Source organism: Meleagris gallopavo, chromosome 3 (assembly GCF_000146605.3).
Source record: "Meleagris gallopavo isolate NT-WF06-2002-E0010 breed Aviagen turkey brand Nicholas breeding stock chromosome 3, Turkey_5.1, whole genome shotgun sequence".
Classification (NCBI taxonomy): domain Eukaryota; kingdom Metazoa; phylum Chordata; class Aves; order Galliformes; family Phasianidae; genus Meleagris; species Meleagris gallopavo.
The window spans coordinates 56,938,783-56,962,086 of record NC_015013.2 but is presented as its reverse complement, the minus strand read 5'-3'; the positions used below and the strand labels follow the sequence as shown (position 1 = coordinate 56,962,086).

At 38.8% G+C, this 23,304-nt stretch overlaps 1 protein-coding gene across 4 annotated transcripts in view; it reads right to left on the bottom strand.

The window, feature by feature from the left end:
- The window catches only part of FAM110B (family with sequence similarity 110 member B), a 75,695-nt gene extending 52,970 nt beyond the window's left edge, over positions 1-22,725 (bottom strand). Inside the window, exon 1 of one of the 4 annotated variants that reach the window (XM_010708955.3) lies at positions 22,575-22,725. The gene's annotated coding sequence lies outside the window, so the exon portion shown is untranslated. Of the gene's footprint in view, positions 1-874; positions 1,092-22,574 lie in introns of those variants that run through there. The other 3 variants (XM_010708958.2, XM_010708957.2, XM_010708959.2) reach the window with 3 other exon arrangements.
- Positions 22,726-23,304: the final 579 nt, after the last annotated feature.

Below are 23,304 nucleotides of genomic sequence, written 5' to 3'. Positions count from 1 at the left end.
TAAATACTTCATGCTTGCTTCCTCATCGTCCTTATAGCTTCAGCTGTAAAACCTGTTCATCAAATATGCATGGTTTTTACAGGAAAAGTTGTCATCCATTGATGCGCAGGTCAAGAACAATGAGAACTTAAATGGATGCAGTGGTAAATACTGTGAAAGTCTTGGAATCACAGGGGAAAAACTGGCATACCCATCTTGTTTCATGCTACTGCTGAAGGCAGTTCTGACGATAAACAAGGCTCTGGGCCAAAATTCAGCCTTTGAGAACAATACAGACAAATATACCTATGTGTGCGTGTGCGAGGAATGGATATACTGCAGTCTACCAGGCAGGGTACCTTTAGTTTCATTTTGAAAGCCACTGAAAATAAAACCCGTGGATGAAACAAAGAATCCACCCAGACAGCATCTCTGTTGTAAGAACAATAGCATATACTCCTCATCTCTCTCTCTTTCCATGAGAGAAGCACCAGGATAGTCATTACTCTGATCAAATTAAAGAACACTTGGCAAAATTATCCTTTAAACTAATCACTGTTAGGAGATTTCTCTTCGTGTACCAATGGTCATAAATGCTCTAATTCAATTGCTTGCACAACGCATTCCAATAAAAGCAATATTTCTATTAGCATTACAAAAGGCTACAGGAAAATTACTCACACGCACAGGCTAGAGATTTCAAACGAAAGAAATATTCCTGCATAAACACACCCTGTTTTTCTACTAAATCCACTCTAATGACACGTTTGGTAATCTGACAGCTCTCCCACCAGAGCACACACAATATTAACTAAAGTAAGATCAAATTAAACAGATGACATGATTAACAGTATTCATTTCATGCACGGCTGTGTTTTACCGGAAAGATAAAGACCTGAAAGTAATTACCACGAAGTAAAACTCCTCCACCGACCTCTCCGCTGGCGGCTAGCAGTCCTCGAGTACTGATGTTTGGTAACAAAGAGCAATGCCTTTCATCTGCGGGCTCTCATGCTACGAGCTGAGCACCTCCAGCGCTGCGTGCGCGCAGTACCTCTGTATCTATGTCTGTAATGCAGCACGCAGATTACTGGGGAAACCTATCAAACCGGCAGGCAGCAGCCCAGCCTGCCAATAAGAGCCAGGCACATGCAGGATCCGGCACATGCTCGCTGCGGCTCCCACCCTGTCACCGCTGCTTAGCGGCTGCTCAGCTAATTATAGCTGCCTGCCGGAGCGCCCAGCCACTGCGGGCGCGTCACACCTCCCAGCCAAAGGATCGGTACCTGGGGCTGGGAGCGGCCTGGGTGCGGGGAGGAAAAGATGCCCATTTTGCTGCTTCGGCTCCAGGAAAATGATCTGCCTCTGAGGAGTGGGGGGTCTCAGGCTCAAGGATGTATTCAGGAGAGCGCCTGCAGAGCTGACCACTTGTCGGCTTCTGGATCTATGAGTGAGACAACATAACCTAGCAGTTTACTTTGTCAGTGAGAATTCCTGTTTTGAATGTACACATCAGCAGCGCAATCACTGTAGACCTCTGATGGATTCATTTACAGTAGTTCACAACTCACAACGCAGACCTCTGAGGCACTCAGCACAGGCATTCAGCACATAGCAGCTCCCACAGACGTCAACAGGACCACCTCTATCCTGCACATCTTCACTCGTGCAGATACTCGGCTAACCTGAGAGCTTCTGTGAGCACTGGCACATGACATCCTAAGCTTTCACAAGGAGGTGGTGGAAATGCCAAGGACATTTTTGCCATTAGGCAAAACAACTGGACTCATTTGGAAAATACTTTCCACGAGCAAACACTCCTTAGAAGTATGGGGAACTTACTTTCATCTTATAAATATCTCTCTAAGGTCTAAGTGCACAAAACTAAGGGACACTGTGATCTAAGAGACCACGATATACTAGAAAGATGCTGAGAACCCCTGAGAACAGAGTATCATCTAAATAATAATGAAAAAAACCGAGCACAGGAATTTATTATTCCTGAACTCTTATAGTTCAACGAGTCTTCTCTCCAATTAGCACAAAACAGAATTTTGAAGCCTCCTATTGCCATACTGTTCACATATTCATTTATTCCACAGCAGCCATATGGTTTCCAAAAGTGACTGGCAAGATGGAAATACAGAGCCTGTTTTTCAGAATTGCCAGATAGCTAGCTAGATGCCCCTCACCAGATAAAGCAGTTTTTTTCAGGACTGACATTGCCACAGTGTCACCATAGTACCCAATTAGGTGTATGTAACTTTACAACACATTGTTAAGATGTTCCACAATGTTACACATACCCATGAACGTAATTTCTGTGTTCATGCTAGCATTTCTTCACTTCTTTCCTCTTATCACCAGCACCATACAGCATCAGTCACTGTCTAAATACATGATATTATAGGTTGTTCATAAACATTTATCTATCATATTTACTTCAGTACTAAAATTATGTTTGCTACTACATAAAACGTTACCAATGGAATAAGGCTTCCTTGTGCTAACAGCGCAAGGCCATTTGTTGATAATATGCAAATAGCTTACTTAATCTGCCAGTGGAAATTGCTCATAAAAAGTCACTCTGCTAGAAGCAGACTTCATTTCTATAAGAAAAACATTCTCAAAGCAGTATATGGGATAGAAATAAAAATGAAATGCAGGAAGAGTGACATTTCGCTCCTTGAGTCAACTTTCAATCGGCATTAAGTTTTGTATTGCAATCAACTATAGGGGTTATTTTATTAAGTCTTCTTTTCAGATTACGTTATCTAAGGAGCTCATCAATTTTTACAAACCACTTCTTTAAAACTCTAGAATATTCCAAGTTTCTCAGCAGAATGACTCGAATCTAGAAAGCTATGTATTTCATAAATAAGAGTGGGGATGCTTACACACAGGTGTAAGCATCTTAACTTAACAGAAAGAGATCTGAAGAGAGCAAATCCTGGTGAAGAAGATTCTCATTTCTTTGATGATCAGATTCATGAATACTTTTTACCAACATTTTGCCAAAGGTAGTAAAGTGAATAAAGCTGATAGTCTTGACCCAAGTGCTCTGATCCAGCTGTTGGGGATACTCATATTTGGTAAGCACAGACAGACAGATACCAAGACTAAGTCGTTCTTTTAATGTAATCCACATTCACAAATCTCCAAGACACCAATGACAGGTGACAAAGAGATCAAGAAAACAGAAGTGTCAGCTGCTACAGGATTCCCAGTTTTGAAAAATCTCAGGCTGCTAAGCCTAGAGGTCCCCCTGGCTTTGTCCAACAGCTGCAAGCCCTCTAAGCTCCCTTCATCATGCATCCATTCTCCTGCCTCCTTCCAGTGAACTGCTGGCTCCAGAGGGAAGTACAACCCATGTTCTTCTCTAAGGTAACCTATGTTTGGCTGGAGGCGGGGTCTATCAACATGACATGGTTGCCCACAACCTCCATTACAATGGTTCCTGTTTGACAATTGCAAAACTGGTATTTCAAGAGATACCTTTTTTTTTTCCTGCAAAACAATCAACACTCAATTAAACAACTGTAGTTAGCTTAATGAGTCAGTTCTAACAGCCTCAATTTCTGTATCAATTCTGACAACACTCCTGATCTTTAGATAGTCTGAAGGGAAAGGAAGCTGTGGAGAATAGCATCCTGGGTCTGACGTTTGGAGCTGGTAGCAGCTTCCAAGGCAACCTGCTAAAATCCCAGCTGGGCACAAGGCAGAGCTTTGCCAGCCTCCTCTCTGCCTGTGATGACCACACACAGAAGTCTGGATCAGGCACAGGACCTGGGAAAGGATATGGCTGCATCTACACACGTCAGGAATGGGGGCTGGGAAAGGTTTCCTGAGGATAGAGGAGCTTCTCAGCCCATGCACATTTCTGCTGGAAGTGAACAAGTTGTGAAAGGTAGGCGAGTTGGCCAATATTCGGCAGACTTTCATAGAAAGCATAAGCCTGTCCCTGGCACAGGGGATCCATCTGGGCTGAACTTCGAGTTCCTGTTCCTCCACATGAAAGCAGAAGAGCTCTAAAACGTTTTTAGAAGTGAAAAGTAAGGTAGGCTTTTCTTCCAGCCATGATCTTGACAGAACTGTTTCAATCAACATTTTCCACAACCATATGGTTCGAGGCAGATGCCCATCACAGAGGGGAGGAAAAATGAAAACCTATGGGTATGACGACTTCATGTGAAACTGAAAAAAAAATCCTACTCTGAAAATTGCCTAGCTATCATATTAATAAGTTTTACACTTCATTTAAGCACATCTAAATGAGTTAACAGACAGATGGCTATTTGAGGAACAAATAACTTTTTCCTATGTTACTTTTGTAAGTACTTACATATCCTATGGTTTTAATTCAAAAATATTTAAAGCCAGTAGACTCCCAATGTGTCTTACAACTAAACATGTTTCACAACGGCTAACAGTTAATGTTTGACTTAAAAAACATCAAATATTGTTTGGAAACTGCTACAGCTTTTACTTAAATAGGTTTTGCAAAATATAGAAAACACATGGGAAGAAAATGAGTTGAATAAAAGGGTTGTTGAAGCAGCATGCTGCATTTCTAAAGGCAATAGCACATATATTTCCAAGCTGTAGTCCTAAAAGGTTGAACTGAACCAATTACTCTAATGAATATTTTACTTGGCTCAACGCATTCATTTGACTTTTAGAAGAAAGCAAGATAAACTATCCCATGGTTTTGTATACATAACAGGAAAAGAAAAAAAAAATTGAGATTTGTGTATGGTACTTTTTACATTTACACAGATTAAATATGAAGGGACAATTTTTCATATTTTTTTTTCTATATTTCAATTTTGCTTCCCCCAAAGATTTATCTAGTGCTATTTTCATTTCCTTGTGAAAACTGCCTTTGACTTCACAGCAGTTATTTGCTGGGCTGGGAGAGAGCACACCAAGTGCTTGGTGAAGTCTTGGAAGTCTGTAAATTGGTGGTAAATGTAACACAAGCCCATCATTCATGGAGGGAAATAAAACACACTCGTTAGTGTTTGCCAAGCAAACCTTCTCAGGAAGTCACAAATGCCAGGCTTCAAGGTTGGCACTCAGCATAATAAAAAAAACAACAAAACTTATATCCATTTTATGGAGCATGGGCATTTCTCGAAGTGATGCTAGTTTGAGTCTGCTAAGAAAGCAGTTACCTGTACATACGTGCATCTATGTCCATGCACATATGAATGCTACTGATCATATTTCAAAATGAGTAAGTTAACATTCAACTGTAGGACTCATTTTAAATATGCTAATTACACCCCTATGTGTCCCAGGTACTGCTCCTCCTGGTACTTAACAGGCAGAGAAGTCACAATAATAAAGCCAGAGAATCTCTGCAGGACATCACTAATACTGATCTAAGCCCAGATTTTATTTTCATTATTAAATAGCACTCATATTTTATTTTCTTTCCCTTCATTTTAAGAAAATCAAACAAGAAATCCCCACACTCCATCATCATTGCTTGCTTCTGCAGTCATACACATTGGCAGTCTTCACTGAAAAGCCAAGTGACCAAAATGAAGACATCAATCTGCCACTACCACCTCTAAGAACCAGGGGAGGAGCAGTCAGGCTGCCCAGTAAGGCGTGTTTCATCCCACCCACGATGGATCCTTCAAGTAAACACAGTAAAGAAGGATGTGAAGCCTGCTAGAGATTTACTGTTCTTACACTTTGTCCACAAAACCAGGTATGGCACTGATGTTAGTTTTATTCTGGTTGCATCCTCAAGAACACAGCCATCTCAAATTCAAATGACAGGTATTTTAAAGACTTCATAACACCCCAAAATACATTTTCTGTCACACACACCATTCTGGCAGCTCTGTCCCAATATCAAAACTTTCATTTCCACCCACATTCCTTTCACTCTTTCTTCACTGTAATGTTTTCTTCTCCCTCCATATCCTATTTCAGCAACAATAGCAAACTACACAAATATTCTTAACGTCCCTGTATTTCCACTCCTCTTTTCTCTGACCCCAACAACAGTTACTACACTAGCAGCTCAGTTTGAAATACATTTGTGAGCACACACTAACAAGACAAACACGTGTGCCTCCTTGACACCACTTCATGACTTCTGGATAGTCAACTAAATGTCCATGAGGATTACAAACCACAGAAAAGGACCACACTGCTCAACAGTAACACGGTAAGCAAGAAAATAGCCATAAACAGTGGATCCAGGTTCCAGGCTATGTACAGTATATGCATGACTTACATAAATCAATGATTGTGATCCCAGTGATCAAGACCTCAGTGAGTCAAAGCTGGTAAAAATGTATTAGTGAAAGCAGAGGTCACTTCTATTAACAGTCAAGTAAGGGAGATACATCTGCCTACCATAATAAACAGGTTTAAAAATAAATAAATAAATTTGAACAACAGAAGATTCTCAAGCCATAACATGAGGTATAAGGGTAGCAAAACTCAACCGCTCACAAGGACATGGGAAGTTAAATATATATTGGAACAGGCCACAAGAGGGCTTTGTAAGTGGAGATACATTTTTTGTACTTGATGTAGTGGAAAATAGGGATCCCAAGAGCATCACTAAAGTCAGAAAGCTGACAGACAAGCACAGACCTGTGCTCTTCCTCAGTGGAAGAGCAGAAGAAGAAAAAAAAAAACCACAACAAAAAAAACAACTTGCAGTATGGTAAGTACACTTCCAGTACTTCCACACCATTAATCTTCATCACCACTGCTGGCACTTTCTTCTCCTTTCCTATTTACTGTCTCTTTCCTGATGACCACCTTAATGCAAACTGTGATAAAACCTTACGCTGCTCATATCTAACCAAGACATCTATATTGGCCCAGGACTTTAAATGCAAGCCTTCCATTAGGGGACAGGTGTAATTTTTCAAAAATGCTGTGCTGCAAACAGTGCAATAGCTGAAGAACGAGATGTAGCATTCCTTCCTTTGAAGGAAAAACTGTCAGACTTGCTCACTTCTGTAATTAAGAATGTTGCTTCCAATTTTGGTTAGAAAGTACAGCTCTGTGGCTTTCTTTGATCTTCTCTGATGACAATGAAGACCTAGTAGGCTCTCTAAAGCCCTTTTCATTAAATTTGTTTTATTCTTCAAAGAATGTTTTCCACTCTCTCACATCTCCTTACATGAGAAGGTGTTTATGTCAAGCTGCAAGACACAATTAGAAAGCAAGTCAAGGTGCAAATGTCAGAATCCGGGTGTTTCTTTGCAGATGCTAATGCATGCAGGCACTCACTTGAAAACCGCCCAGAAATGGTAAAGCTTGGAGACTTGGAGTCTCCAGCCCACACCCATAATCCTGAGCTTCAGAGCAACTCTCAGATCTCTTTACTGTACACAAGGGCTAAAGACACTCTGAATAATTAATCCGAGAAGAAAACTTGCTTTGTATTGCAATGACTTCGGTTATCATTTCAAAAGGTAACAAGTTTGAAGACAGATTACTAAACTTCAAGACTTTTTACCTAAGTGTAAAATAAATTGAGATTTTAATCTTGGAAATATTGCTAATTTCATGACCAGAAATTGTATGCACATACAGCCAGCAACTATGACTTGCTGTACCAAAACCAGTCTCACAATCTTCTTACAAGAAACCAGAAGCATTTTGTTGGCATGCATGAAATGCTTCTCCCGGAAGAGAGGCTTAATTATTTAATGGAGCAAGCCAAAAGCCCTTGTATGAATAACTCTTCAGGACTTATTCCCTAACAAGAGTGTACTTACACCTCGGGCAGCTTGTAGACCTGGCAGCTGATATTTGTGGGGCAGATAAGACCAGACCCTGCTTCCAAGACTGCTTGTGGCTTTTAGCCAATGCTCTAATGTAAAATTAACAATGAATTTACATAGCCAGGGTCATGTAAAATTAGTGTAAATGCAGACAGATTCATTCCCAATCCTAAAGTCTAGAGACTCAGATCCCTCGTTTTCTCCTCTCCCTGACCATTTGAACCGACACTCCCCTTCCTTCACAGTGTTTCTCCTAAAACATAAGGGAAGCAATGACCCTACTACAACTAACAGGGGAGATAGGGAGTGCTCTTAAGGAGATGGAAAATGCACATCAGGAGACCTCTGCCACATCTCAAGGCCAAAACACTTACTGTCCATTCTTCTCCAATTCTTCCTGGATAGAAACAGCAGGCCTTTTCTTCACCTTGCCCTCCTAGGCCTGGGGGAAGAAACTGCCACTCAGTTTCCTTGCAGTATATATCAATATGGAACAAAGTGACCAGCTGTAGTACTACTGCTGTCAATAACCAGGATGCCGTCAGGTGACATCCAGAGATTCATCCCAACCTGGGGAATCTCAGCCAGATGGTTCCTTTTGTCTCTCTATTTCAGCTGCAAAACCCCAGTGCTTCCATGATAGATTTCTAAGATGTGGGCACCATGACCTTCACTTTCACATTTAACAAACTAAGAAGAGTACAACAAAAACAACTTGCCAGTACATAGTCCTTGTGCCACTGGCATTGTAATTTAGCAGTGATGACTCCACATTGTTTTAGGGCATTGAATTTCTGTCAACATAAGATTAGGAATAATGCAGTTTAATACAGGTCTGAACCTAATTTTCATGAAACAAGTATGTCACATCTTTTCCACTATTATACATCGTGAAGGATTACACTGTTTTCGCTTATTTTTTTGTTTTGTTTTGTTTTTGTTTTTTCCCCCTGCATCCTAAAGCAGATGATATCTCAGTGTTGAACTTAAAGGTCCCAAACATGCCAGAGATGGAAAGGGAAGTCAATAATCCCATAATAATAGGAAATACTAGTGATAGGTGGATGGTTGGACTGGATGATCTTGGAGATCTTTTCCAACTTCAGTGATTTTATGTTATTAATAAACAATTTTTATTTTTTTTTTTCATAATCCCTGTAGAAATTTGGTACAAAGCCATCAGAAAGTAAGGCAAGAAGGCAAGCAGTAAAAATTAAGTGAAGTGAGAACCAGAGCTTTCAGTCATTCTCAAACAGGCATCTCTTGCTACAGCAGTCTTCTGCTACATATAAACAAGAAAGTCTCTCCTTGCTCTCCAAACATCCCTTTTAATCAGGGTGTAAGAAAGAAACTGCTTCAAAGCTAATCAGCAAATTAAACAGACATTGATATTTTCAAAGCAAATTTCAGCTGTCTGTAGTCAAAACATAAGCAATATAACCACAGTAAAAGGGCTGCCAGAGAAGGGAAACATTAGGAAATTTCAAAGTTGCATAAGTGTTTAACATTTACTTCACTGTACATGATATTCATACTTTATAACAGAAACTGATGCATGACACATAAAGAAACCCATAATTTCTACACTCAGCTGCATTGCCACATGCAGTCCTCCCCCCCCATATCCCATACACTAGCATAAATATTCATGGTTGGAAGGACCAAAGGGAAGCAAACGTAAATAACTCTCACAGGACTGAGTTTTCACACTCATCAGCCCAGCACATGTTATAGTGCAAAATCTTAACCATTTGTCTTATTTAAAGTATTCAAGTTATTCTCAGTACTTAAAACCACACCATTTATATAATTCGTTTTTAATGAAGCAGATACGGAATTGAAATAGCTCTGAAATATTGATGCTGAGAAAAATTTAGACAGCTCACTTTCTCTTTGGGTACCTAGAATATAGTCATCTCGAGGTAAATTAGTGTAGTACTTCAGCAAATAGTAGCTTCTACTACTCCTTTGTATCTCATCAGTACAATGTGATGAAACAAGCACATTAGATGTATGAATAAAAAATATTTTTAAATCTACTTTGCTATTTAGGGTAAAAAAAAAAAACAACCTGGATTCAGATACCTCTCTTCTCATTCAGACTGTGTGATTTAAATTAACTTTTACAGATCTGAGCATGCATGAAGAGGAGGCCTTAAGATTATCTTTCACCTTTAGCAATAATGAGATTTTTTTGGCTCTGTATACACACTTCAACTCCTAAAACTAGCAGAAGAGAACAGCTGGAATAAGATCAGAGACACCTTCAAGTCTTCCCAATGATATCATACACTAGAGTATCTCTTGTGAAATAAATAAAATACAAGAGCAGAAAGTATCAAACCCTGCTAAGTGGGGATACACAAGATGAGCTGTGTTTAAAAAAAAAAAGCCTAAGATCTGCTAGTGGTAAAAGAGATGCATGGATGCACTTGAGAAGTTTGTTGTGTCTGAAAAGCCCAGAACAACAAAACAAAAGGAAAATGATAAAAGCATATGTCTAGAAGAAGGGGGCAACTAAATCCATACCTAAGAGGTATCAGGAGACTGAACCACAGAAACAAAGCATGCCTTCTAGCTGGCAATGCCTCTGCACTCACCTCATCAGGTTGGAAAGTCTGCTGGAAGCAGATCTGCAGAATTTGTGAGGAAAAACAAAATACATTATTTGCACATTCTACTACAGCTCTCAGGAGAACTTACCATAACTACTTTATCAACACAATTATCCATACAAGATCCTTCCCAGATGCAGCACAAGCACCAGCTCATATTTACTAACTGTATTTCTAGCACTGTATATGTATTTTAATTTTTTTTTTTCTTTCTCTTCCTTACACAGATAAACAATTTTAATTTGCATAGTCTTTAGGGCAGCCAGATGGAAAACCAGTATTGATTTCTTGTCTGAGCCTCTGCAAGCCAGCACTTCCATCTAGTAAGTTGCTAAAGTGGCTAAGCACTGCTGTCTGTAGCACAAAACATTTCCAAAGCAAAGGAAAAAAGCAGTTTGGAAGTTTCTGATCTCTACTTTACAGACAAAAGCCATGTTATTAAATTAACTGGTTCCCATCTTCTCTGTGAGATTCACTTATGTCACTGTGCGTTTCTTAGGGCTTACAGAGCACAGTTCAAACATGGGACCATCATCTCATGCCTCAGCAATGACCTACTAGAAGAACAAAGGCACTGCTGGAGCTGGTCCGTATCAGGGACACTGCTAACAGGACAGAGGCCTTGGCAGAGGGAAGATACCTCTCTCTAATAGAGATATCATGTCCAACTTAAAAAGTGTTACCTGATAGTGGATGAAGTATTTTGCGTTAGAAGGTACTGTGAAAGAAGCCTGAAGACCTATTCTCTACATCCCTTGACTATCAGCAGAAACAGAAAGAGCCTTTGAAGAGTCTGCAGAGGTTATACTCATGAGAACACTTAGGAATGCTTCCCAGGTTGTTTGAGGTTTTTGTTTTTCTAAACATTAACGAAACTCACTATAGCTTTCAACTGAGAAAATGAAGATAGAAACAAGGATAAGAAACTAGAACAAAGCTAAATATAGGTATAGTTACCTGATGCTTTAGATAACTGGTGAGTCATTCGATTGCTTGCACTGGAATTAAAGCATTTGAAAATTAAAGGGTGCACAATCTATCTATGAATGGAAGACTACATCATATGCACATCCAACCTTCACCTTACAGATGATAATGCTTCCCAAGATTACCCATATTTTATGTTACGAGATGAATTCATTTTGTTCTTTATACAAAGTTCTTTAACACAAGGAGTACCATCAAAACATTAAGCTAAAGAGATGTGAAGCAATCATCATTCAGGAGACTCCATAAACAATTTTTTCTGCTTCCCTCAACAGTGAAATTTAAAACCTGGCCAATGACTAAAATAGGTGAGTAAGAGCACTAACTTGGCAAGAATCATAAGCAATCATTCAACAAAAATGTGATCTAATACTTGTAATTTTAAACTATCTTGCAATCTGTCTTACAAAATAAAGAAAAAACTGTATTTGGATGAGTCAGTATTTTCATTACAGGCTGCCTATCACAGCAGAACCTCAAGTGAATAAGCATTGCAGAAGAACGTGTAATAGAAGTGCTATCAAGGTGTAACTGAAAGAGTCACAAAGTAAGTGTGGCGTATATACATTTATTCAAAACTACCTATTCTTACTAATATAGCATACAAAGAAGAAAGAGACAACTCAAAGATTAGAAAGCTCTGCAGAGGACAAAATCCTACTGGAATACTCCACATGTAACAAAACTTCATCTAGAACTGATGCAAATATATAGAGCTTAGCTATCAGAATAATGAAGTTTCAATGCCAAGCAATTCTGGGTAGAGATAACTTAAATCACACTGATGTGACTGAATAGTTTTTGGCTGAGGTCACATACCTAAGCTTGCTGTCTGCTTAAACAGCTCACCACAGAGCACTTCTTATCACATAGTGTTTGTGTGACACATGAGAAAATACTTTCACTCCTCTGAAAGCTTACAGCACCTAATCTAATTTAGAAATTGTGGCTGCAGCAGGCAACAGCATTAAGAGCCTTTTTATTATTATTATTTTTAAACACTATTAAACAGATCTATGTATACATATGCCTCTTCCATTTCTTCTCTTATAGATCAGAAAATTATTTTCAAGATGTTGGCATATACAAATTAGGGAAGGCTGATTTAGGCGGTAGATTGTGAATTTATTTAGCATAAGCATTTATGCTTACTAAATCCATTAAGAACCCTGTTATTAAGGAGTTTATTAACTGCTGCGATAACAAGCTCTCTTAACTCAAGGATGATGGTGTAAAATAAAGTCAACTTCCAATGAGTTCAATGAAAAAAAATGACTTTCTTTTATTTGTATACCTCAGAATTCATACAAGTCAGAGAGCCCAACACTAGTATCTTGGGAAAATAACCAGAGATTCTTTTCATTCAATGCTCTGCAAGCAACTCAAAAATTTCCACATAAACAAACTGAGATGAAGCAAACTATTTCAACAGTCCTGAGTGGAAATATTTCATTTTATCATGCAACAGGTAATTCTGGATGACTTACCATGATAACCACCATGACATCAACACCCGTATGGAAGGATAAAGCCTATCTCAAAAAGGCTGCTTGGTGGAACATTCCTGCTTTTGGCAAACTGGGCAACCGCCTTAGAAGTTCAGGCTCACATGACACACAAAGGGAGCTTTCTTCCATCGTGAGGAGGTCTTCAGGCTAGAGAGCAAGGCACCACAGCTCTTTGAATGGCTCAACACCCCACGTTGCTACAGGTCAGTACTAACCAGGGCTAAGTGTAAAATCCACAGCAGGAATTTAATGCTTCAGATTAGCAGTCATTTGATTAACATGACCTACTGGACCCATTGTTACTTTATTATTTAATTTTACATCATGTCCTTCGTGCAACTGAATCCTTGTTCACAGTTTTAAGTTGGTCTTCCTTTTAAAAATTTCACAGATTCAGAATTTGATTTTCTTTATGACTCTTTCAGGGAAGTAATAAAATTATATACCTAGTAGTTTAATAGGGTATTTCTGCAATTAGTGTAGCTGACTAGTTCAGCATCTCTGAAAATGTATCCACCAAGGAAACAGCAGGAACTTTTTGTTTGTTCATTTATTAGGGAAAGTTGTAGAAAATCACTGCCTCTCCTGGAACAATAAATTTTGTAACACTAAAGCTGAGGAAGGGGACTAACAATAAAAAAGCAGTTGTAGTTCATCCTGAGTCATTTCCCCATATTGACACTGACTAGCATTTGGGTATCTATCCAACTACTGATTTTATTTTAGTTTTTATGAAGAGTTCAATTCATGAAAACCAATCAAGAAGAGGAAACCCATACACCTCAGAGGACTAGTGAAGGGTGGGACATGACTTTTATTTTCTTTCTACTTTTTATCTCCTTCCCTAACTAGGTCAGGGTTCTAACATGACCAGGTAGAATAGGCTAAGAGCACAAACTGATTCTCCTAGCACCGCCAGACACCTTAAAGTTTGAAGGCCATGTACAACGCAGGCTCGCTCTGCTTTTTGTGACCTTCTACGTCTTTGTATGCTGGCCCACATACAGCCAGAAAGGTCAGCCAATTTTTCTCATTCTTTACCTATCAGGAACACCCAGTCAGGCTCTGATTCCTCAGTTCCTCTCTCACAAGCCCTCTATAGCCTTATTGCCCTTCCTTCTGCAATACTAACTATGCAGCAGAGCCTCAGCACAACTCAGTATATCCTCTTTCAAATGCTCAACTTCTACATTCTGTCCTTCTCTAGTTTTGTCTCCCCATCACTCTCTGCAATGCTTTCTCCTGAGCATGCTCTGGCATCCCTCTTTCCTTCCCATAACACCACTTACTCATGCTGCCCATACCTGTTTCTTCTCTACCAAGGCCTCCCCCTTGCCCTGAGGCACCAACTGACTGACATGCCCCAGACTGCCACTCACTCAAATGCCTTTATTCCAAGGCAGCTTTCAAACATGGCTCAGCAATCTCAAACTCAGAATAAAGATTAAAAAAGGATACATCAAAAACTAAAACGATGAACTGCAACATATGCTTGCAAAAAGTGTATTGGTCTTGACTCATTCATAGTCTTTCCTTAGCCCTGATTTTTGTGGGTAATGGCAGTATGTTTACCTCTATACCAGTAAAACATTTCATAGGATGCCACATGGGAAATTATCACTTCAGATAGAGATGATGCCAACAGAAGTAGGAGAAAGAGCAACAGAAGTAATTCATAAACACAACCAAAAATATTGCTAGACAGGAGAGGTCGAGAAATTATTTTGAAAAGTCTTACATCAAAAAGATAAGAGGTCTTGCTATAAGTTAGGAGAGTGCACTGATGAGACTTTCTGATGGCACCAAGCTTCAAGAAATCAAGAAGGTGGAGGAGAACTGAAGTGTCACACGAAAAGAATCAGGTGAATTTTTGAGTTATAGAAGCAGAATGGAAGCAATTGCAGCAGCATGAAGTGCAATGTCAGGCACTTACTTTCACAACAGTCATCAAAAACTCTGCTAAAAATGGTATTCACCAGCTGGAAACATGAAAGGAATAAAAAGCATGCACATGTCAGTCTCAGATGACTGTAAAGCTGCAGTAACAATACCATCTGTCATGGAGGTCTTGGGCAAAGGCTATTCCAGGAGAAAAAGAATACAAGCCATCAACTTTTGTTAAGTTGGAGATATGCAACCTTTTTTCCCCCCCCTCCCCTCCCTCCTTCTCAGAAACAGAGTTAGAAGAACAGCAAGACACTTGAACCGGGAACAGCTGAAAATAAAAAACATCAAAATTTTTAAGCCAACTACACCAATATTACCCATGGAGATACTTCAGCAGAGAACCAATATGACAGCTTGCACATTTCAGAGGTGCACACTGAATGAATATTGACAAAGAAAATGTGGTTAATTCACCAGTAGCTCCCCTTTCAACCATTAGAGATACAACCATTCAAAACACAGATTCAAGCAAACAACCATCCATTCTGAGGAACAAGATTCTTTCTGCTCATAGGAAACAAACATCCAGCCAGACTCAATCACACAGGTAACACAACATTACTGGTTATACTGCAGGCAGGCAGGCAAAATGAATGCACACCAATAAAGTGATGCTTCAATATTCTTCTGCATAGGAGTACTCCTATTTTTTTACCATGTAGTACAGCTTCAGCACAGCGCAAGAAAAGCTTGTGCCAGCAGAGGGAGGCAGCAGCTCTCCAGGACACCCGTCCTCACTCCCCAATGCACAGTAGGAAGCCAACGAGTTTGTTTTTATGGAAGTGAACTCACCCCTCAGCCATTGTGTAAATGTAGCTTTAAATCAGGCTGTAATTAGATTTTGCCGTATTTAACAAAACCTCTCCTTTGTTGCTCCTCTTTTCCAACGTTAGACAGGAAATAAATGCATTTGTGAAGGAAAAAAGGGAAAGAGTTTATGGGTCTTCCCTGAGTACATTCTGGCACACACAAAAAACTAAGCAGAAAACATACAACAGTAAACTTAACAGGACACTCAGTCTTCACATTACACACAGGCACAAAGACCTCTCACAGTGGTCCACTCTTAAATGTTAAGCTTCCTTTTATCATTGTTCTCCTTCATCACATTAACCTCCTGAAAAAATACTAGCAGTCCAACACTTGGAGTCCAGCTTTTCTTCATGAATTTAATTTACTTGGCAGAAAACATTAGTGCTAAAACTCAGGCACAATAAGACTGCCACGTATTCATTTTAGGATGGAACTTTTCTTCCCTTCTTATTTTAACTATTTTGGTCACAGTACTCTTGTTCTTAACCAGTTTTATTTCCACCAGTCTTTCTAGAGACTGATAGCTCTAAAATTGAACTACTTTAAATCAAATCCACATTACTGAAACACACATTGCACAAGCTGATTTTATTCCATTGGTTGGAGTTCTTTATAGTCTCAATTGTGTATTTCCACCGCAGTTTAAGTAACTGCATAGCAAATGAAGCAGAGTTTGCTCTGAATAATGAATGGCTTTGACAGTCACCTCCAAAGCTCGCAAAGGAATTTATGGTGGTGGTGGCAGCAGTGGATACAATAGGGAACTGGAGCAAGGAAGCCAAGAGGACGTGCCCAAGGCCATGAAGTGAGTTCGTTGCTGATCTAAGAACAAAAAGTTTCTTCTCTTAATCTAGACTTCAATTCCCAGGAATGCTCCTTTCCAATTGAGTCAAAACCTTCTGATAACTATATGGACTTACCAAGGTTTCAGATTCCTTAGAAGAGAAGGAAAGAGACCAAATATTAGTCACTTGCACACAATCACTGCTTAGGATTTATTTACAGAAGTTAATCAATTTTAGGGGAGCTAGAAAAGCATGTTTCTAATACCCTAATTCTCTACAAATCTTCTATTATGCTGCACATTTTAAGAAAGCTAAGGCTGGTTTAGAGAACTAAATTAACTTCATTCTGAAGTCAGAAATTCTCCTCTTGCATAATATTTTGAAAAACATTGTGGGTAGGGCACTGCAATAGTTTTCCTGTCTAAACAAAATGAGGTTTGTAGAAAGCACTTAAAACGATTAAGGGTATGGAGATAACATGACAAGAGTCTAAAAATAGAAGGGACAAGGCAAAAAGCTGTATTCAATTATTAAACGTATATATTTGCATTTAAATCTGCATGAATGTGTTTTAAAGCAACCTACAAACTAACTGTGGAAATCTTTGCAACAGGAAGTTGACAAAACCAAGATTTTGGCACGATTCAAAAAAGTAGATTTTCATACAGCAGTTACATGACTGAATGAAAAAGATTACAGAACAGACTAAATTGACTGAAGTTTAATCTCAAAATGGAAAAGATCAAGGTAAATACTAGAAGTAGATTATCTTTCCACACCTGAAGGAAAACTCTTACATTTGTTTCTGAAATACTTGACAATAGCTCTTCCAGGAGGCAAGATTATAAAGTTTGATTCAGTCTCCATCCAAACTTACATTTCAAACAGTCTACTCAATGCACAGTAATTCTTCCGAAGCTACAAATGAGCTGAGCAAAATACCACAAGGACTTAGTATACTAATCCTTGCTTTATTTCTACTTATGTAAAACATTTCAAAATGAAACATGCCTCATCAGTGAAACTAAGTTTGCCACTACCAAAAGACTAGGTGGACACATTTTCACCTTCTCTGACCCATAAAAACTGAAGAGGCTTTCTTTCCCCTGGAAGTCTGGAAATTGGCACAACAGGACAATAATTCACAACTGCATGAAACATTATTAATACGAATGTCTACCAAGCCAACAGTTCAGAAAAAACCTGGGGAGAAATCCAATAAGGCACCTAGCCAGTAGTACGGGGCCATAATAAGGAAAGGCAAGTTTCCATACTAACTCCTAAAGTGGAAGCATACAATAGGATTAGCCTTATCTTATTTAAGTTTCTTAAGAAGTCTGCATCCTCCAGACAGTGTTCTGTTTCCAGTAGGACTCAGACTCCACTCTTTAGATGAAGCAGCAATAGCTACGCTTGGCAGAGTTAGAAGCATGAGAACATCAACAGGCAGAATGGTTGAATCAGGTTTTACTTGCAGAAAATAAGATTTCAGGCTAGATAAAAATAAGACAACATATTCAAAGCAGCTTAAAGACTACCATTTTTAGGTCATGCCTTGTACTTTTGCCTGCTTTTCAATTCATATGTAGGAAGGTAAGATTATAAAGTGGTTTCCATGTGGCATTTCAATTCAGATTATTCTCTATGTAATAATTAAATGTCTTTCTTCCCAACACTTACATACTACTTTGCTAGTCTGAGAATTTTTTTTGTATTTATCCATTTCTGAGAAGGTTTTTTAATCCCTCCAAAGTAGGAAAGTCCTAAATAGAGCTAATCTCATGCTCCATGAACTTTAGTGCAAATGCTGCAAGCATTTCTGTTCTTCTTAACAACTTCATTTTAGTGTTTATATGGGAATACAGCCCTACTACCATAATCAAGCAAAGAAAATATGCTGCAGTAAATGAAACTTTGAATAAAGTGTAGCTTTCAAAGCATTATGGTATATTTCAGACCAGACTGCCAGTTACAGACCTTTCATGTCAACAAGAATTTTAGAACAGTCAGGCCAGAACCCACCGGCACTAAGTTTTGTCCATAGCGCGACAACCTGTTTGCTGAAGCCAACTGCATTTCAGTTCCAGATAGAAACCATCTGAGCAGAAATGGCTGAATATAGGGAAAATCTGCCCCCCCCCTAAACAAAAAGACAGGATGGCTTGTTGGAATTATACCTCATTCTTCTAAAGATTCATGTATTGCTCCTTATAGCTCTGTCTTTTAGAGAATAGCAGTAGGCAGCACCTCTGATGATCCAGTATTCTTTGACACGAGACAAAACACGCAAAAAGATGTCAAAGAACTTTACGACTGTACAAACACCAAAGACTCAACTTTGCCACCGAGATCAAATGAAGCTCATATTGAAACATTTTGTTTATCTAATGGAAGCATTTCAGAAAACAACTTAGGCTGTTCAGATTTTTTGGTAATACTTGATATCCAAGAATCTATTTATTATATCTACATAAGCAGATACTAGATGTAAACTGTCCTTATGTTTATTCAAAACATAATAATCACACTGTCTCAGCACACTCATCCACACTACTACCAAAAAAGCACTGCCATAGCAAAAGATACATTTAACACCTTAAAAATTCAGTATTTATATTAGAATTACTTTTTCCCCCCAAAAATAGGTAATTTTTTAAAATATTATTTCAAATTGTATTCAAATTCAGGACTGTGGATCTGATACATTCATCTAGATAAGTAAAATCATTAGAAATTACTTGGATCCATGTACTTCTATATCAGATTTCAAATGGTAGCCTTTTCAAAGAAAAAAAAAAATATCAATCAGCAACATTACAGCCCATCTTAATTGCATTCATCATCATCTTCTCCTTCATCTTAATAAAAAGAAAAATCCAAACAACTCCAACCTAAGAATCTCATACAACTCACATCATCTTCCTCTTCGCTAGCACATACCCAGCAAGAAATGCCTCAAGCCTACCTGTCATCTTTGGCTGCTCTAAGGAAGATCTACACAACAACCAGTTCTTAGTTGTCTGCAACATCTTCTCATGCCATCTACTCATGATGAAATTGTTGGGCATATGGGAGAGAAAAATGGTTAGAGATGAAAGAAATCTGCATCAAAGTTACTACAGAAATGTGATCAGAAATAAGGAAAAAAAAAAAGGTTAGAAAACAGTTATCTAGTTCTGATTTTCCTTCTGGCAATCAACATGATCAAACGAACCACCACCAAGCAACTTCCATAGATAATACAGACACCACTTGGAGAAAGAAGCATCAGAAACCGTTTTGTAAGAGCTATTTTAGAAGAGAATTCTTGCCAGAAATAAAATACTTAAGGAGGACTGAAACTCCATTATGGAGGAAAATAAGAGGCTGTTGATGTTTCTTTCCTTTTTTACAGTAGAGTTTCAACAGCCAAAGCAGACTTACTGGGGGCAGAGAGGAACGAGAAAGTAAATAAAAGCATAAAGGTTGGTTACTATGAAACTTCGCACTGATTGTTTCATTTCTTAAGGAAAAAAATAATTATATTGTAAGAACTTTTTTAGACTGAGTAAAAGCAACACTCTCATTTTGTCTGTTCTAGCAGTAATAAATAAATACAAACAAACAAAAAAAACATTCAATGATCGAAGCTTCTTCTGTGGAAAGTAGAAAATTATGCTAGCCCTTAACACTCAGTCTGAATGGAGGACTGTTTTTTGTTTTGTTTTTGAGGAAAAAGATCCCACTAAAAGTCATGTGTAGCATGTACACAGAGCTGTACTTTAATTCAGGAAATGCAACAAAACCCTCTAAACAATTAAAAAAAATCATAAGCAGATTTCTATTTTGAAACTCCAATCTAGTATTAATGGCAGTAAAGTAGAGAAAAAGCTATGAATAAAACCCAACACCATAATAACTCAGATATAGCAATGCCTGGATAAATCAAAATCATCAGCTTTGGTTTGTGGTGCAGAAGTTTATGGTTGAACACAGCTGGATCACAGTCAGCTTGCCAGCTCCCAGTACAGCACCTCCAAGCTGTATTGATTTCTTCAGAAGAAAAGGCCCCATAAATCTGCTTGAACAGCATTGCGTCATCCCTCTGGTTGGCTTCAAGAAGCAAATTAAATGTTTTCTATTAGTATGGTAAAGAAGCTATACAATTTTGTTTTTATTTCGAATACAGGCTCAAGTTACGGAACACTTGAGCTAACTCTGTGGCCAGGACTACATGTTTCGCATTTGTAAAGCCAGCAATTCATGTTTATGGGAAACCAGATGTGTATACTCCACAGTTCCCAGGACCATGGATTATTTTGAAATATGTTGTTGTTGATTAAAAGGGAGAACCCGTTTCCCAGTAACATATGGAATACACTGAAGGAAAAACAACATGCTCCTACAGGAGAGGCAGAGAACAAAGGGGTGGGAGCAAAGAACGAAGGAAAAACCAGCAATGCTGTAGTATAACAAACAGCAACAGTTCTGAGAAGCAATAAGCAGAATATTACTTGAGGCAACAAGAACTCCTTGATCAATTATTCATATCATTGACACCAATTGTTACAGCTGCATCAATGAAAAAAATCTAGGGCAAATAGAAAACCTTCAGACCTAGAAAGTGCCCTTTTCACTAGAACATGTGGCTGCTTCCTATCATATGTTTCTGGTTAGCAAGGCAGCCCTCCAACAAAGGGAAAAAAGAGGCAGAAAGATGCAGAACAAACTGATTTACTAGAATTTACAGCATTCAAGGCTGCATAGTGCGTGGATTGAAATGCACCACCAAAAGCTTAGGGCACCTTGCACTTCCGTACATGAATCACCACCACCACCCCATTTAAGGGCATCAGTGCACACTAAAGATTATGCAAAAAGCTCCTATGAAGTCCTTATGCCCTCACTGTGTACAACTGTACTTCTTATATAACACGTAAAAGAAATACTGCATTTTTTTTCCCATGGTTATCACAGCTTGCATTGTTTCATGCAGTCCCAAGGTAAATGTAACAAAAGGAAACGTTGAAGAGATAAGTATTTCAGGATTTTTGCCCTCCCATTCGAAATTACTGTACAGTTGTCAGTTTTTCTGCTCTGCCAAGGTTTCAATACAATATCCTCAGTTTTTCAAGATGGCCTTGCTGGCAGACAGAAGAAATGAAGTGAATTTAATGACATGAGAAGCAGAGAGAAAGGGAATGGCATACAGAGGGGGCCCTGTGGGCCTCCCCTTGCTTGGTGGTCTTACTTCCAAGCACATAGAACAGATATTATGGGGTAAAATGCTGACTATACAAATGGTAAAATAGAAATCAGTTTGAGTTTTCCTCCACTAATTTTAAGATTATGAACTTTGGTCTAGTTCAGAGCCCTGCCTTCAGAGAAAAATCAATGAGGGATTAACAAGAAAAGTCTGCTATTCTTCTTGGATGAATTAAGGAAAATTTATTTACAGAACCTTCAATCTTTAAGACCTTGAAAAAGTTATTTTAAAATTGCAGAAGTTGGAAGACCTTTAGAGGGACCTAAGTTTAATCTTAAACTGTGGAAAATACTGTTTCCATTGCTACTATTTTTTTTTCCCCCAAATCAACCTTCTACACAAAGTTCAGTTAATCTTGTCAGTATAAAGGACAGAGGGCACACATCATCACCGCATTCAAAAATCTTGTCTTTCTTATAAAATCATAGTATATTCAAAATCCCAAAATAGCACTGACAAATTTAACAAAGTTCTTGGGGTCTTTTTTGTCCTCATTCACCAGTGTTTGTCCCTTACGTGCACGAGTGAGTTCTGGATGATCAAATGAAGAGAACTTTAATGCTGATAAACAGAAATTCAGCATACACAAACCTCACTCTCCTCTTGTTGCTGCAGACATCCAAAAGTGCTTCCATGACTTGGGGCCACTCCAAGTTCCAAATGCAGAAATTAAAAGGAAACTTATTTCTAGAAAACACAGCACACTGTTGAACTCTCAGTTTGCTACCTTGTCAACAAAGAACTACAGACACATCTTTCTACCAATATTATGAGGAATTACTTCTGGCTCTAACCTACAATGCACTATGTTGTTGTTTCCGCAATCGAATGAAAATGCTCAGAGAATCATTGGGCAGGGGGAAGAGAATGGAAATTCTTATCTTGCAAATCATATTAGCCACTTCAGTTTGCTAGAAAAATAATCTCTTTACCTTGATGTAAAACTGATGAGCTCCTGATATATCTGCTTGACTTGTTTGAAGGTCTTCACCTGTAGCAAAGGTCTCCAAATGGAGGCTGGTCTCTTCCCGCCGGAACTCCCAGAGGCTCCTTGCAGCACTGCCTGGAGACATAGCAATAGGGAAGGCATTTAGCTTCGTGATCATGTGTTATGCCATGTGTCATCAAAGTCAGTTTGCAGGGCCTGAAAAGAGGTGACTAGTGATACTGGATGAGCATTCAGTCAGCCGGAGTTGTCCTGTATCATTTATGAGTCCCAAGAGCAGAGTCTCGAAGCTCTGCAATTTAACAGGCAACCTACAGTTATAAATCCTGGATCTCTCAAGCCATCATTTTTCTCCACTGAAACTACTCAGCGACATGCTTCAGGAATGCTTCACACAGGCCCAAGCAGAGAGACATCTTCAAGGCAGTCACTGAGCACAGTGTCGGAGCAGACAAAGAATCCAGCCCAGCTCCCATCTTACTTCCTTGACCAGGGTCTCCTCCCAGCTGACAGAACAGCCCTTATTAAACACATGCTCTACTGCATTCTATTTCACTCAGAAAAAATTAAAATGACAAAGTCCTCCAACTCCACCATTAGAAGGTAAGGGTAGCAAAAAGACTGGCTTCTTCAAATGAATATCTACTAAAAGCTGTTTCTTACGTGCAAAATAGCCATACACAATTTACAAAGATATGTTCTTAATCTCTGTTTAA